General features: G+C 43.7%; 1 protein-coding gene across 1 annotated transcript in view; it reads left to right on the top strand.

The window, feature by feature from the left end:
* The first annotated feature begins 3,055 nt into the window (after positions 1 to 3,055).
* LOC138675331 (tetraspanin-11-like) overlaps positions 3,056 to 14,587 on the top strand; it is a 102,435-nt gene continuing 90,903 nt past the window's right edge. Inside the window, exon 1 of the mRNA XM_069763441.1 lies at positions 3,056 to 3,232. The gene's annotated coding sequence lies outside the window, so the exon portion shown is untranslated. The remainder of the gene's footprint in view (positions 3,233 to 14,587) is intronic.

Consider the following 14,587-nt stretch of genomic DNA (forward strand, 5'->3'; position numbering starts at 1 on the left):
CAAAACATCCAACACCGCGGAGACACCATCACGTGTTTCTCAACGCAGTGATTCCAGAACACTGCCCCCATCCCTTATGGGAAATATGCAGATGCATGTAAAGAAGCTGCGGAGACACCATCACGTGTTTCTCGACGCAAGCAGTGAATAGCCAGGCTTTTCCCCGGGAAGGAACAACCACGGTGTTGGATGTTTTGGTCTCCCCGAGGCCAATCATCTGTGCCTTTATAGCCTTTTTACTAGGCACTGCTCCTAATAGCCAGATTCCTACTCCACACTGATGAGGGGCAAAAACCCCGAAACAGCTGTCTGTGGATGGATACCATGCTTGGCATAGGTGGCTTTCCTTCATAGGATGCTGCCCTTCCCGTGGTTGTTCCTTCCCGGGGAAAGGCCTGGCTATTCACTGCTTGCGTCGAGAAACACGTGATGGTGTCTCCGCAGCTTCTTTACATGCATCTGCATATTTCCCATAAGGGATGGGGGCAGTGTTCTGGAATCACTGCGTTGAGAAACACGTGATGGTGTCTCCGCGGTGTTGGATGTTTTGGTCTCCCCGAGGTCAATCATCTGTGCCTTTATATTCTCTTGCGTTTTGTGACGCATGCGTCACTGTGGCGCAACTGTCAGGGTGCAGTTGACGCTGCATGATGCAGTTTTTTCTGCGCCAAAAATTATGCAAAAGTGAACGCATGCGTCACAAAACGCTGCGTTGTGCATGCGTTTACATTTGCGTTGTGCGTTGTGTCGCCGACGCTGCACCGCACAACGCGAATGTGAACGTAGCCTAAAAACTACACCCCTCAAGGTGTTAAAAACCACACATCTGGGTGAGGAGGGACACTGAGGTCCATCTACACAGCTGTGCTCCACCTGTCTACCCTGGTAACACATTTTATTTACCATAATTACGCTATTGCAGCTAGTGTTCCGCAGAGTAGTCTTCATACTGTCTGCACTATATTCCTAGGAGGTCACAGACCTTGTTTACTCTACTCCCATGGCTTTGAATGCAGCTCTTTTTTCCACATGTGACATATAGGATAGCAGAATAGCACAGTGTCCCCCCTTTTTGGGCGCTCTGTTTTTGTTATATTATTATTGCATTTTATTCTATGTTTTTAACAAATGACCTAATAAAAATTATTTGTTTTAGTTTGTATTTTGGCTATTTATTATGTTAGTCCGAATTTGTTTTGTTGTATTGACTTGAACTGCCAGCCATTTTCTATATGGACACCCTTGGATAAGTTACTATGTGCAACATGATGCCCGTATTGATCGGATTAGAAATGGTGCTGACTACTCGGTTGCCACTCTGTTAGATGCACAGTACAAAAGTAAATTTTGACAGATGCTTCCTGCCCTGGAAAGGGACGTGCGCATGCTGGAGTATCGATAAACACTTGTAGACAATCATAAGAGTGGTATTCTACTAGACAGCAGTGAGGCGCACAATGTACCTCACAATTATAGACCTCCAACCCTGGAAAGTTGAGTCGTCAAAACATTAGCAGCAGCAGCAGTGTAAGTGGTAGAAGAAATTTCTGTGAGTCGTTTCACACATTTTTTGGACCAGCAGAACAGAGTACAAGTCTGACACGTTGTGAATGCCTGGAGAGGATGGTGCAGGAGTATCTCTAACTCAATATCAAAGTCATCAGGGGGAAATTGGACCCTTTTGCATTTTGGCCTTCAAAAATGGATGAGTGGCCTGAGCTCTCCTGTAACGCCTTGAAGGTTTTGTCATGCCCGGCAACCAACGTTCTCTCAGAACGCGTCTTCAGAGCTGCTTGTGGTATCCTGACGGATAAGTGTATCCGGCTGCCCCCTGAAAATACAGACTGCCTAACTTTCATCAAGATGAACAAGTCATGGACCTCTAATGACTTTTGCACACTAGATGCAGACTGGGCAGACTAGTCGATTTGTATAGTTTTTAGTGTCGTGCACTGACCTCGCATTATTGCCCTCCGTGACACCTTTGTTGTGGCTTTTGTGCCTGCTGTTGCTATTGCTGCTGTCGTTACAAACATCAGTTGGGCCTCCATCTGGTGGGTTTCCTGTAGTGGAAGGGGTCTCAGAGACCTATTATACTGTTTGTACACTGGGGAAATTGATGCCACTTTAGTGGTGGGTGACAATATTTTTTTGAAATGTGGAGACTCCAGATTGCGTCTTCATCAGGTGGGTTGCCTGTAGTGGAAAGGGTCTCAGAGCACAATTATACTATTTCTACTTTGGGGAAATTGATGCCACTTTACTGGTGTGTGACAATCATTTTTTTAAATGTTTGCACTGCAAGTTTGGTCTCCTTCATGTGTGTTGCCTGAATTTGGCAGGCCCATCAGAGCACCAGGCCTACGCCTGCCACTCGTCCACCTGTTACTGATCAATGTTTCCAAGCCCTGTTCCATGCATCCATGCTGCACAATTATACTATTTGTACTCTGGGTAATAGATGCCACTTTTCATTGTGTCTGCCCCTAATTTCAGTTATTTCGGCAGCTTTTTGACCCCCCGCCCTTGAAGGTGATGTCTATGAATTTGGTGTTGCCTCCCATTGAATTCAATGGGGTTCGGATATGTTTGGCGAACTGATATATTTTTTCGAACCTTACTCATCTCTACTAGTAAGCACGGTTTAGTAGTTGGCCAGGATCATTGGAGTGCACTGCTACTTCCTAATCCCAGCAGTGCTTGCAAGCTAGAAAGCAGCGGTGGTCGGCCTCCTAGGCAACCAACTGTAAACAGGAAAAGAAAAAAGTGTTCATATCTCAAAAAAAGGCTGCAAATATTAACAAGTAAAAATAAGCGCTGTACAACAATATCCATACAATATCCATCTATAAAAATGGGAATAACCATTTTATGTGTCAATTTAATTTCCCCCAAAAATGAGGCACTGGAGGCAAATAGATAATTCCTCCAGTAGATGGCAGCAGTCAACTACCATCAGTGGCTCATCTCTACATGGAAAAAGTTGGAGCGCCTCCAAGTAAAAGTTCAATTAGTTTTCCTCCTCATTCTCTGAAACTATCATAACACAGGATCTGCTTCAGTCAGCCTAATGATGAGACATGCTCGTTAAAAGCCGCTGTCTCATGCTCACTAAAGCCACTAGCTCTTGGAAGAAAAAAAAACCCTTCATCATTGATTACACTGTGTTTTGTTCAGTTTCCGCAGAGGACACATAAAAATTCTCCTGTTCAACAGTAAACACAACAAGGCGGTAAGTGAAGGCTGCAGAAGCCTATGTTATAGCATTTTAATACTGATTATAATAGACTTATTGTTGTTATACTTATGTGGTCATTGTAGATATGTCCTTTGGGTTAATAGTATTTGTGTATAGATGTACCAGAGCTGAATGTGTCATTTAACTGTTTTCGCTTGTGCCTGATGATTACTCTGCAGTCCTTAGTAAAATCACATAAGGAGACCTCCTGTTGGCGGTTATATAGTATATCAGGTCAGCAATTCGGATGTAGTTAAAGCTGATTCATGTTAATCAATGTGTCTAATTAACATTTTGTACTTTACATAGTTTTATCTTGACTATGAGAGCAAGTGTGGTGATGTAGCAGAGCTGAATGTGTCATTTAACTGTTTTCGCTTGTGCATGATGATCACTCTACAGTCCTATGTAAAATCACATAAGGAAACCTCCTGTTGACGGTTATATAGTATACTGTGAAGGTCAGCGACTTGTAGTTAAAGCTGATTCATGCTAATCAATCAATGTTTTTAATTACCAGATTGTAGTTTACATATTGTCTTGCTGTGCCTTGACTATGGGAACACGTGTACTGATGTAGCAGAGCTGGATATGCCATTAAACCCATCAGGGCTGCATCGCTGAGTACCATAAAAGCTGCCTAAGTGGAGATAATGTGCGTAGGATTCCATGCATAATGAACGGGAACACATCAATATATCACAACCTCATAACTCTATTACCTTTTTTATGATTTATGCTTTAATTTTGACATAATCTACTATAAAAAAAGAAGATTTTGATATAAATTTGAACTACAATAGAGTTACACTTAGAAATAGATTTTTTATGATTTCTGTACACCGTTATGTGTATACAGCCCCGATGCAGACCTATATGTCTCCATGGTTACAGAGTAGTAAATAAGAAACAAGACATTTGTATAGTCAAATTCTGCAGCCATGTGTTTGGCTTAGTGAACACTGTGTTTGCACCCACTGTAATCAGTACATATTGGGAAGATTTCCTAAAATGTACCTCCTACGTATACCGCTGTGTAGGCATATATTGGTATGCATCACTCATTAGGGACAAAAGAAAACCCCATATACTGCACTTTATTGATTTATTCCGGTGTGTAAAGCACAATTTGCTGCCATAAATGATTGAAAAAAAAAGATGTGAATACCACTGGATAAAATCCAAAAAGCGACTATTTTGGCATCTGTTCGGGGAGTAAATTCGTAGGGATCCATTTAGCATATGTAATACTGAGCTTTTTCTTTCGTTATATGTTAAATGTAATGTGCACAAGCTGTACCCTCTACTAGCGACCATGATGTTATAGTGGGAAGGCTTATGTATCGCTATTGACGGCATTCCTGCATGATGTCCCCTTCCCCCTCCATGCAGGGACGCCGGCATTCTCACCTCCCTGGCCCTGATGTGCTCCTGTGTTCTATTCCTGTGCACGCCGTGCAGAGTGTCTGCATCGCACGCTATCCTGTTCTTAAAAGGGCAGCGCGCACATAGTGGCCGTCCTGTTGGCACAGTCTGAACTTGTCCCAAGTGGCCGTCCTGTTAGCACAGTCTGAACTTGTCCTAAGTGGCCGTCCTCTTGGCACAGTGTGAACCTGTCCCAAGCAGCCATCCTGTTGGCACAGTCTGAACCTGTCCCAAGCAGCCATCCTGTTGGCACAGTCTGAACCTGTCCCAAGCAGCCCTCCTGTTGGCACAGTATGAACCTGTCCCAAGCAGCCCTCTTGTTGGCACAGTATGAACCTGTCCCAAGCAGCCCTCCTGTTGGCACAGTATGAACCTGTCCCAAGCAGCCCTCCTGTTGGCACAGTATGAACCTGTCCCAAGCAGCCCTCCTGTTGGCACAGTATGAACCTGTCCCAAGCAGCCCTCCTGTTGGCACAGTATGAACCTGTCCCAAGCAGCCATCCTGTTGGCACAGTATGAACCTGTCCCAAGCGGCCGTCCTGTTGGCACAGTCTGAACTTGTCCCAAGTGGCCATCCTGTTAGCACAGTCTGAACTTGTCCTAAGTGGCCGTCCTGTTGGCACAGTGTGAACCTGTCCCAAGCAGCCATCCTGTTGGCACAGTGTGAACCTGTCCCAAGCGGCCATCCTGTTGGCACAGTCTGAACTTGTCCCATGTGGCCGTCCTGTTAGCACAGTCTGAACCTGTCCCATGCGGCCGTCCTGTTGGCACAGTCTGAACCTGTCCCAAGTGACCGTCCTGTTGGCACAGTGTGAACTTGTCCCAAGTGACCGTCCTGTTGGTACAGTCTGAACCTGTCCCAAGTGACCCTCCTGTTGGCACAGTGTGAATCTGTCACAAGTGATCCTCCTGTTGGCACAGTCTGAACCTGTCCCAAGCAGCCATCCTGTTGGCACAGTCTGAACCTGTCCGAAGGAAGCGGCCATCCTGTTGGCACAGTCTGAACCTGTCCTAAGTGGCCATCCTGTTGGCACAGTATGAACCTGTCCCAAGTGGCCCTCCTGTTGGCACAGTATGAACCTGTCCCAAGTGGCCCTCCTGTTGGCACAGTATGAACCTGTCCCAAGTGGCCCTCCTGTTGGCACAGTATGAACCTGTCCCAAGTGGCCCTCCTGTTGGCACAGTATGAACCTGTCCTAAGTGGCCATCCTGTTGGCACAGTATGTACCTGTCCCAAGTGGCCCTCCTGTTGGCACAGTATGAACCTGTCCCAAGTGGCCGTCCTGTTGGCACAGTATGAACCTGTGACAAGAGACAGCTTAAAGGGGTTGTCCAGGTTTGACACAAAAATCTGCAGTCACTCTATGTGCAGTCGCTCTATATGTACAGTGTGCATGGACAACCCCTTTAAGCAAGTTAGATTAAGGTCAGCTCAACTCACCTATTTTGGCAGGAAAATGCAGGAGTGTTCAGTTAAAGTCAATACCTTCTTACCTGAGGGTTATCACTAGTGAGATGCAGAAGGACAAGAACTTCCTTTAGGAAACTAAGAGGTGTCATATACCGGCACCACTTATTTTTACATCTTTTATATGCATTCCAGACTATAGATGAGATCGAACTCATGTCCAATGTTTAAGAATTTGCTATACCCACCATTTCCTCATAACATCAGGCAGAGAAAGATCACATAACCTCTGGTGGGCTATCCCAGAATGCCTTCCAGCTATGACGTCACCCGGTGTAGCACGATCCAATCAGGAAAGACTATTGGAGCCAGTATAAAAACAGAAGCAGGAAATGCAGCAGTCAGTTATGGTGAATCAGGATAGTGAGAAGAAAGTGTCTGTGACATTACCATGTGAAGAAGACAGAATAGTTTCATATACATTTTTCTGGGCAACTGATGGTTTTGGAGAACTTTTGTATTAGGCTCACCGTGAGCTCCCAGGTTCGTGTGGGTACACAGGCTCTGGGAGTGGTGCAGCAGGCAGAAAGATACATGGGGAGTGAGGACTTGGCACACTCAATTCCAGAAGTATGGGTGCGGTAGAATGAAGCTACAATTAATGCAGAGATGGCAGAATGAGGGTTAACCCGCTGCATTGTGGGTATGCAGAATCCGAGAGATAGGGCACAAATGGAGGGACATACCAAACACAGGAATCTAGATTCTTACTCCTAAGACACAGGTTAGTGTCTTAATGGGCCTTAAAAAGGATTAAGGAGATGACGACATTGAGCCACACTGGGAAACCTTCAAAACCTGACGTGGAGCACAACAGAGGGCAACAGACCCAGGTGAAGGAAGCGGATACACGTGTACAACATTTTGATTCCAAATCTGGAAAGATTTGCTCATCTCTACCCCAAACTATGTTGAGTACTATGGTATCGGCAATATATTCCAGTTTAGACTACTTTTTCCACAGTGCATCATTTCAGAGCAAACACCTCCAAACACCATCCTCATTGTAAGAATACGTTATCGCACCCTCTCATTTTTATTAACGAAAGGGAATGAGAAATTCCCTGCTCATTTTTTTTTTTAGCCCTTATATTGGATACACTTTGCCACATAACAAAGTTTCACATCTGTCTACTCTCTTCTTCGCTCGGATGTATTTCACCAGGCAGAAAACACTCATTGAGTTCACAACTTATTAAAATTGCAATTTACCACGAGGGGAATCGGAATTGCACACAGATGGGGTAATTTCAGTTAAAAAGAACTCCGAATTGAATGTGTTATTTTCCTTCTGTGTGTTCGAGCTTCCTTTCACTGCTTAAGAATAGGTAATTTAGTTGCGGAAGAAACGGCAAATTCAGGTCAACAGAGGTTTTATTCTCCTCATCTCGTATTAGAAATATACGTAATTACACAGAGAAAGATTCCGTACAATCGTAATGATCGGAAAGATAAAACAGGTTGGATGAGTGAACTTCTTTTCATTGACTTGACCCCATAGTTGTTAAAAAGGGGATCACATCATTACATTGTGCTGATGGAATGCAATGCACTTTCTTCTATAGACCATTGGCCTACCTCCGTCAACACCAGAACACCCAACCATGGACTCTGACTCTGATACAATATTGGACCCCAAAAGTCAGATAGAACCTCATTCAGAGTTAATTATTTTTTACATTGATCCAAATTCTTGGTCACATTGTTTTGGAAAATAATGGTATTTTTGTAGATAGAACAGATTGTTACAAAATCAACTTTAAGATTGCGATTTGTTAAGGACGATTCTTATGGTTTTAGACCATCTTCAAACTCTTGGCCAAGATCTGGAGATAGGTAGTGGCTTCATACAGTAGCAAAGTCAGTGAAGCTCTAGAAATCCTACAGGTTGTAGGAGATTTTGCTACATGGATAGGCAACCAAAGACAAAGGAGGTGCTGTTGATCAAAATGACATGGGAAGTATTAGGCCATCTTCAAACTCTTTGAAAAGATCTGGAGATAGGTAGTGGCTCCATACCATTGATGTTACACACGTGGATCGTGGACCCACTGTGCCACGAAACAGACTTACCTAGGAGTAGCGTGGCTAAGCAGATTTTACCTAGAGCTCCTGATGGTGGAGTTAGGCTTGAGCTGCAGGTAGCCACCAGGTAGCACTCCTAGGCATTCCCTAGTACTAGAGCAGCTGACCCCAAGGGTCAGGATCGCAGACATGGACTCAGAGTCACTGGACAGGACAGGTCTCGGAACCTGTTCAGACAACACGGTTCAGGGTCACCGGACAGGACAGACACTGGTACTAGTTCAGACTGTGCGGTTCAGGTTCAGGTACCGCCGGAGCGGCTTCAGGGTCCAGGTACTGTTGGTGCAGTTTCAGGTTCAAATACCACCGGTGTGGCTTCAGATTCTGGCACCGGCTATGCGGCTTCAGGGTTCAGGTACTGCTGGTGCGGTTTCAGGTTCAAGTACCACTGATGCGGTTTCAGGTTCAGGTACCGCCGGTATGGCTGCAGGGTTCAGGTATTGCTGCTGCAGCTTCAGGGTTCAGGTATTGCTGGAGTAGTTTCAGGGTTCATTCAACACGGGTCTCAGTAAGAAACTACAGCGATTGCTCAGGCACCTCCCTACTGGGAGTGTGCCTAATATACTTGATGATTCCCAGCTATTGGCTGGGGGCATTTCCATTTTAAAAAACGGGTTCAGGTACTGCTGGTGCAGTTTCAGGTTCAAGTACCACTGATGCGGTTTCAGGTTCAGGTACCGCCGGTATGGCTGCAGGGTTCAGGTATTGCTGCTGCAGCTTCAGGGTTCAGGTATTGCTGGAGTAGTTTCAGGGTTCATTCAACATGGGTCTCAGTAAGAAACTACTGCAATTGCTCAGGCACCTCCCTACTGGGAGTGTGCCTAATATACTTGATGACTCCCAGCTATTGGCTGGGGGCATTTCCATTTTAAAAAACGGGTCCAGGTACTGCTGGTGCGGTTTCAGTTTCAAGTACCACTGATGTGGTTTCAGGTTCAGGTACCGCCGGTATGGCTGCAGGGTTCAGGTATTACTGCTGCAGCTTCAGGGTTCAGGTATTGCTGGAGTAGTTTCAGGGTTCATTCAACACGGGTCTCAGTAAGAAACTACAGCGATTGCTCAGGCACCTCCCTACTGGGAGTGTGCCTAATATACTTGATGACTCCCAGCTATTGGCTGGGGGCATTTCCATTTTAAAAAACGGGGAACGTGCGCGCACTAGGTGCGCCACCGGGAGTCTTGCGCGCCATACACAGGCCTAGAGCAATGTGGAGCGACGGGGACAGTGAATATGTCGGCGTTCCTGTTGGTCGGAAGGAGAGAGAACATGCAGGGATGCCGGCATTAGCATTACAATTGCCCTAGGAATCGTACAGGTTGTAGCTGATTTTGCTACATGTGTAGGCAACCGAAGAAGAAGGAGGTATGGCTGATAGAAGGTTACCATGATAAATTCTTCCTGCTGACATGGCTTCCATCAAGGTATTTGGTAAAAATGTGAATAGAGTCTTAGGTACAATTTGGGATTGCATAATGATTTCTTGTCGTATGTCATGATCCCATCTTGGTAGACCCTTTCGTTCTCAATTGAATCTCTTGCGGGGTACAGCACCTTTGAGATAGATTTCGTAAAATTCGCCGAATAGCATGGAGAAGGTTTTGGGATGTAAAGACTAAAATAACGATGAAGAACATCTCTTCTTGAAATAACCTTCTTTTATGGGTTCACAACAAGAGAATTGTGCATCAGTTCTTGGATTTATCGATCAGGCTGATGAATTATATATCAGCTGAAATGTTCTTTAGATAACTCTCTTCCATCAAGCTACGAGCTGGAACCATTTTTTGGGTAAAATGCCAAATTTTAGTCTATTATTAATAAGATCTTTAACTCTGAGAACTCCACTGGCTTCAATGATTCTACCAATTTATCAGTATTCTTAAAGGGGACCTGAGAGCTGACACACGTTGCCCGATCCACGGACAGCATGTACGAGACACTGAATGAATTCAGTCTGAACATACGGTGTTTGAAAGAAAAAAATATTTGAAAAGCTGTCTAGGGACTAAGCTGCACGGGAAACTAGTCGGACAGGCGGATTCTCCCTGCCGGCTGCGTTTCAGAGTCAAACATATATAGCTGAAATCATACAGCAAAGTCACCTATCGCTTAAATCAGGTTTTATGTTAAATGTATTTTTGATCATTTGTTTTCATTTTTCATATTACAATCTTTATATAAAGAGAAAAATGCCATTTTCAAATTCAGGCCTATCGTATTAAACTCATTCTTGCTGTTCTTTACATGGACATTAGCAGCAACAAACAGACTCAATTTTGGAAGTGTAATCTGGGCATGCTCTAAACTGGGCCAAAGGTTATTGTACAGGAGGAGGAGGTGAGCTGTGACATCCCCTATTGTGAATGGTGGATCCTGTGTTATCTATTGTATATAGAGGTGTTACATAGTAACATACTAACATAGTAACATAGTAACATAGTAACATAGTTAGTAAGGCCGAAAAAAGACATTTGTCCATCCAGTTCAGCCTATATTCCATCATAATAAATCCCCAGATCTACGTCCTTCTACAGAACCTAATAATTGTATGATACAATATTGTTCTGCTCCAGGAAGACATCCAGGCCTCTCTTGAACCCCTCGACTGAGTTCGCCATCACCACCTCCTCAGGCAAGCAATTCCAGATTCTCACTGCCCTAACAGTAAAGAATCCTCTTCTATGTTGGTGGAAAAACCTTCTCTCCTCCAGACGCAAAGAATGCCCCCTTGTGCCCGTCACCTTCCTTGGTATAAACAGATCCTCAGCGAGATATTTGTATTGTCCCCTTATATACTTACACATGGTTATTAGATCGCCCCTCAGTCGTCTTTTTTCTAGACTAAATAATCCTAATTTCGCTAATCTATCTGGGTATTGTAGTTCTCCCATCCCCTTTATTAATTTTGTTGCCCTCCTTTGTACTCTCTCTAGTTCCATTATATCCTTCCTGAGCACCGGTGCCCAAAACTGGACACAGTACTCCATGTGCGGTCTAACTAGGGATTTGTACAGAGGCAGTATAATGCTCTCATCATGTGTATCCAGACCTCTTTTAATGCACCCCATGATCCTGTTTGCCTTGGCAGCTGCTGCCTGGCACTGGCTGCTCCAGGTAAGTTTATCATTAACTAGGATCCCCAAGTCCTTCTCCCTGTCAGATTTACCCAGTGGTTTCCCGTTCAGTGTGTAATGGTGATATTGATTCCCTCTTCCCATGTGTATAACCTTACATTTATCATTGTTAAACCTCATCTGCCACCTTTCAGCCCAAGTTTCCAACTTATCCAGATCCATCTGTAGCAGAATACTATCTTCTCTTGTATTAACTGCTTTACATAGTTTTGTATCATCTGCAAATATCGATATTTTACTGTGTAAACCTTCTACCAGATCATTAATGAATATGTTGAAGAGAACAGGTCCCAATACTGACCCCTGCGGTACCCCACTGGTCACAGCGACCCAGTTAGAGACTATACCATTTATAACCACCCTCTGCTTTCTATCACTAAGCCAGTTACTAACCCATTTACACACATTTTCCCCCAGACCAAGCATTCTCATTTTGTGTACCAACCTCTTGTGCGGCACGGTATCAAACGCTTTGGAAAAATCGAGATATACCACGTCCAATGACTCACCGTGGTCCAGCCTATAGCTTACCTCTTCATAAAAACTGATTAGATTGGTTTGACAGGAGCGATTTCTCATAAACCCATGCTGATATGGAGATAAACAGTTATTCTCATTGAGATAATCCAGAATAACATCCCTCAGAAACCCTTCAAATATTTTACCAACAATAGAGGTTAGACTTACTGGCCTATAATTTCCAGGTTCACTTTTAGAGCCCTTTTTGAATATTGGCACCACATTTGCTATGCGCCAGTCATGCGGAACAGATCCTGTCGCTATAGAGTCCCTAAAAATAAGAAATAATGGTTTATCTATTACATTACTTAGTTCTCTTAGTACTCGTGGGTGTATGCCATCCGGACCCGGAGATTTATCTATTTTAATCTTATTTAGCCGGTTTCGCACCTCTTCTTGGGTTAGATTGGTGACCCTTAATATAGGGTTTTCATTGTTTCTTGGGATTTCACCTAGCATTTCATTTTCCACCGTGAATACCGTGGAGAAGAAGGTGTTTAATATGTTAGCTTTTTCCTCGTCATCTACAACCATTCTTTCCTCACTATTTTTTAAGGGGCCTACATTTTCAGTTTTTATTCTTTTACTATTGATATAGTTGAAGAACAGTTTGGGATTAGTTTTACTCTCCTTAGCAATGTGCTTCTCTGTTTCCTTTTTGGCAGCTTTAATTAGTTTTTTAGATAAAGTATTTTTCTCCCTATAGTTTTTTAGAGCTTCAATGGTGCCATCCTGCTTTAATAGTGCAAATGCTTTCTTTTTACTGTTAATTGCCTGTCTTACTTCTTTGTTTAGCCACATTGGGTTTTTCCTATTTCTAGTCCTTTTATTCCCACAAGGTATAAACCGCTTACACTGCCTATTTAGGATGTTCTTAAACATTTCCCATTTATTATCTGTATTCTTATTTCTGAGGATATTGTCCCAGTCTACCAGATTAAGGGCATCTCTAAGCTGGTCAAACTTTGCCTTCCTAAAGTTCAGTGTTTTTGTGTCTCCCTGACAAGTCCCCCTAGTGAAAGACAGGTGAAACTGCACAATATTGTGGTCGCTATTTCCTAAATGCCCAACCACCTGCAGATTTGTTATTCTGTCAGGTCTATTAGATAGTATTAGGTCTAAAAGTGCTGCTCCTCTGGTTGGATTCTGCACCAATTGTGAAAGATAATTTTTCTTGGTTATTAGCAGAAACCTGTTGCCTTTATGGGTTTCACAGGTTTCTGTTTCCCAGTTAATATCCGGGTAGTTAAAGTCCCCCATAACCAGGACCTCATTATGGGTTGCAGCTTCATCTATCTGCTTTAGAAGTAGACTTTCCATGCTTTCTGTTATATTTGGGGGTTTGTAACAGACCCCAATGAGAATTTTGTTACCATTTTTCCCTCCATGAATTTCAACCCATATGGACTCGACATCCTCATTCCCTTCGCTAATATCCTCCCTTAAAGTGGACTTTAGACAAGACTTTACATAGAGACAAACCCCTCCTCCTCTCCGATTTTTACGATCCTTTCTAAACAGACTGTAACCCTGTAAGTTAACTGCCCAGTCATAGCTTTCATCTAACCATGTCTCGGTTATTCCCACTATGTCAAAGTTACCTGTAGATATTTCTGCTTCTAGTTCTTCCATCTTGTTTGTCAGGCTTCTGGCGTTTGCGAGCATGCAGTTTAGAGGATTTTGTTTTGTTCCAATCTCCTCACTGTGGATTGTTTTAGAAATGTTCTTACCTCCCTTCTGAGTATGTTTTCCTGGGTCGTCGTGTTATCAGTCATTGTACAGGAGGAGGAGGTGAGCTGTGACATCACCTATTGTGAATGGTGGATCCTGTGTTATCTACTGTATATAGAGGAATAATCAGTCATTGTACAGGAGGAGGTGAGCTGTGACATCACCTACTGTGAATGGTGGATCCTGTGCTATCTACTGTATATAGAGGTGATATCAGTCATTGTACAGGAGGAGGAGGTGAGCTGTGACATCACCTATTGTGAATGGTGGATCCTGTGTTATATCTACTGTATGTAGAGGTGTTATCAGTCATTGTACAGGAGGAGGAGGTGAGCTGTGACATCACCTATTGTGAATGGTGGATCCTGTGTTATCTACTGTATATAGAGGTGTTATCAGTCATTGTACAGGAGGAGGAGGAGGTGAGCTGTGACATCTCCTATTGTGATTGGTGGATCCTGTGTTATCTACTGTATATAGAGGAGTAATCAGTCAGTGTACAGGAGGAGGAGGTGAGCTGTGACATCACCTATTGTGAATGGTGGATCCTGTGCTATCTACTGTATATAGAGGTGTTATCAGTCATTGTAGAGGAGGAGGTGAGCTGTGACATTACCTATTGTGAATAGTGGATCCTGTGCTATCTACTGTATATAGAGGTGTTATCAGTCATTGTACAGGAGGAGGAGGTGAGCTGTGACATCACCTATTGTGAATGGTGGATCCTGTGTTATCTACTGTATATAGAGGTGATATCAGTCATTGTACAGGAGGAGGAGGTGAGCTGTGACATCACCTATTGTGAATGGTGGATCCTGTGTTATATCTACTGTATGAAGAGGTGTTATCAGTCATTGCACATGAGGAGGAGGTGAGCTGTGACATCACCTATTGTGAATGGTGGATCCTGTGATATCTACTGTATATAGAGGTGCTATCAGTCATTGTACAGGAGGAGGAGGAGGTGAGCTGTGACATCTCCTATT

This window comes from Ranitomeya imitator, chromosome 4 (assembly GCF_032444005.1).
Source record: "Ranitomeya imitator isolate aRanImi1 chromosome 4, aRanImi1.pri, whole genome shotgun sequence".
Taxonomy (NCBI): domain Eukaryota; kingdom Metazoa; phylum Chordata; class Amphibia; order Anura; family Dendrobatidae; genus Ranitomeya; species Ranitomeya imitator.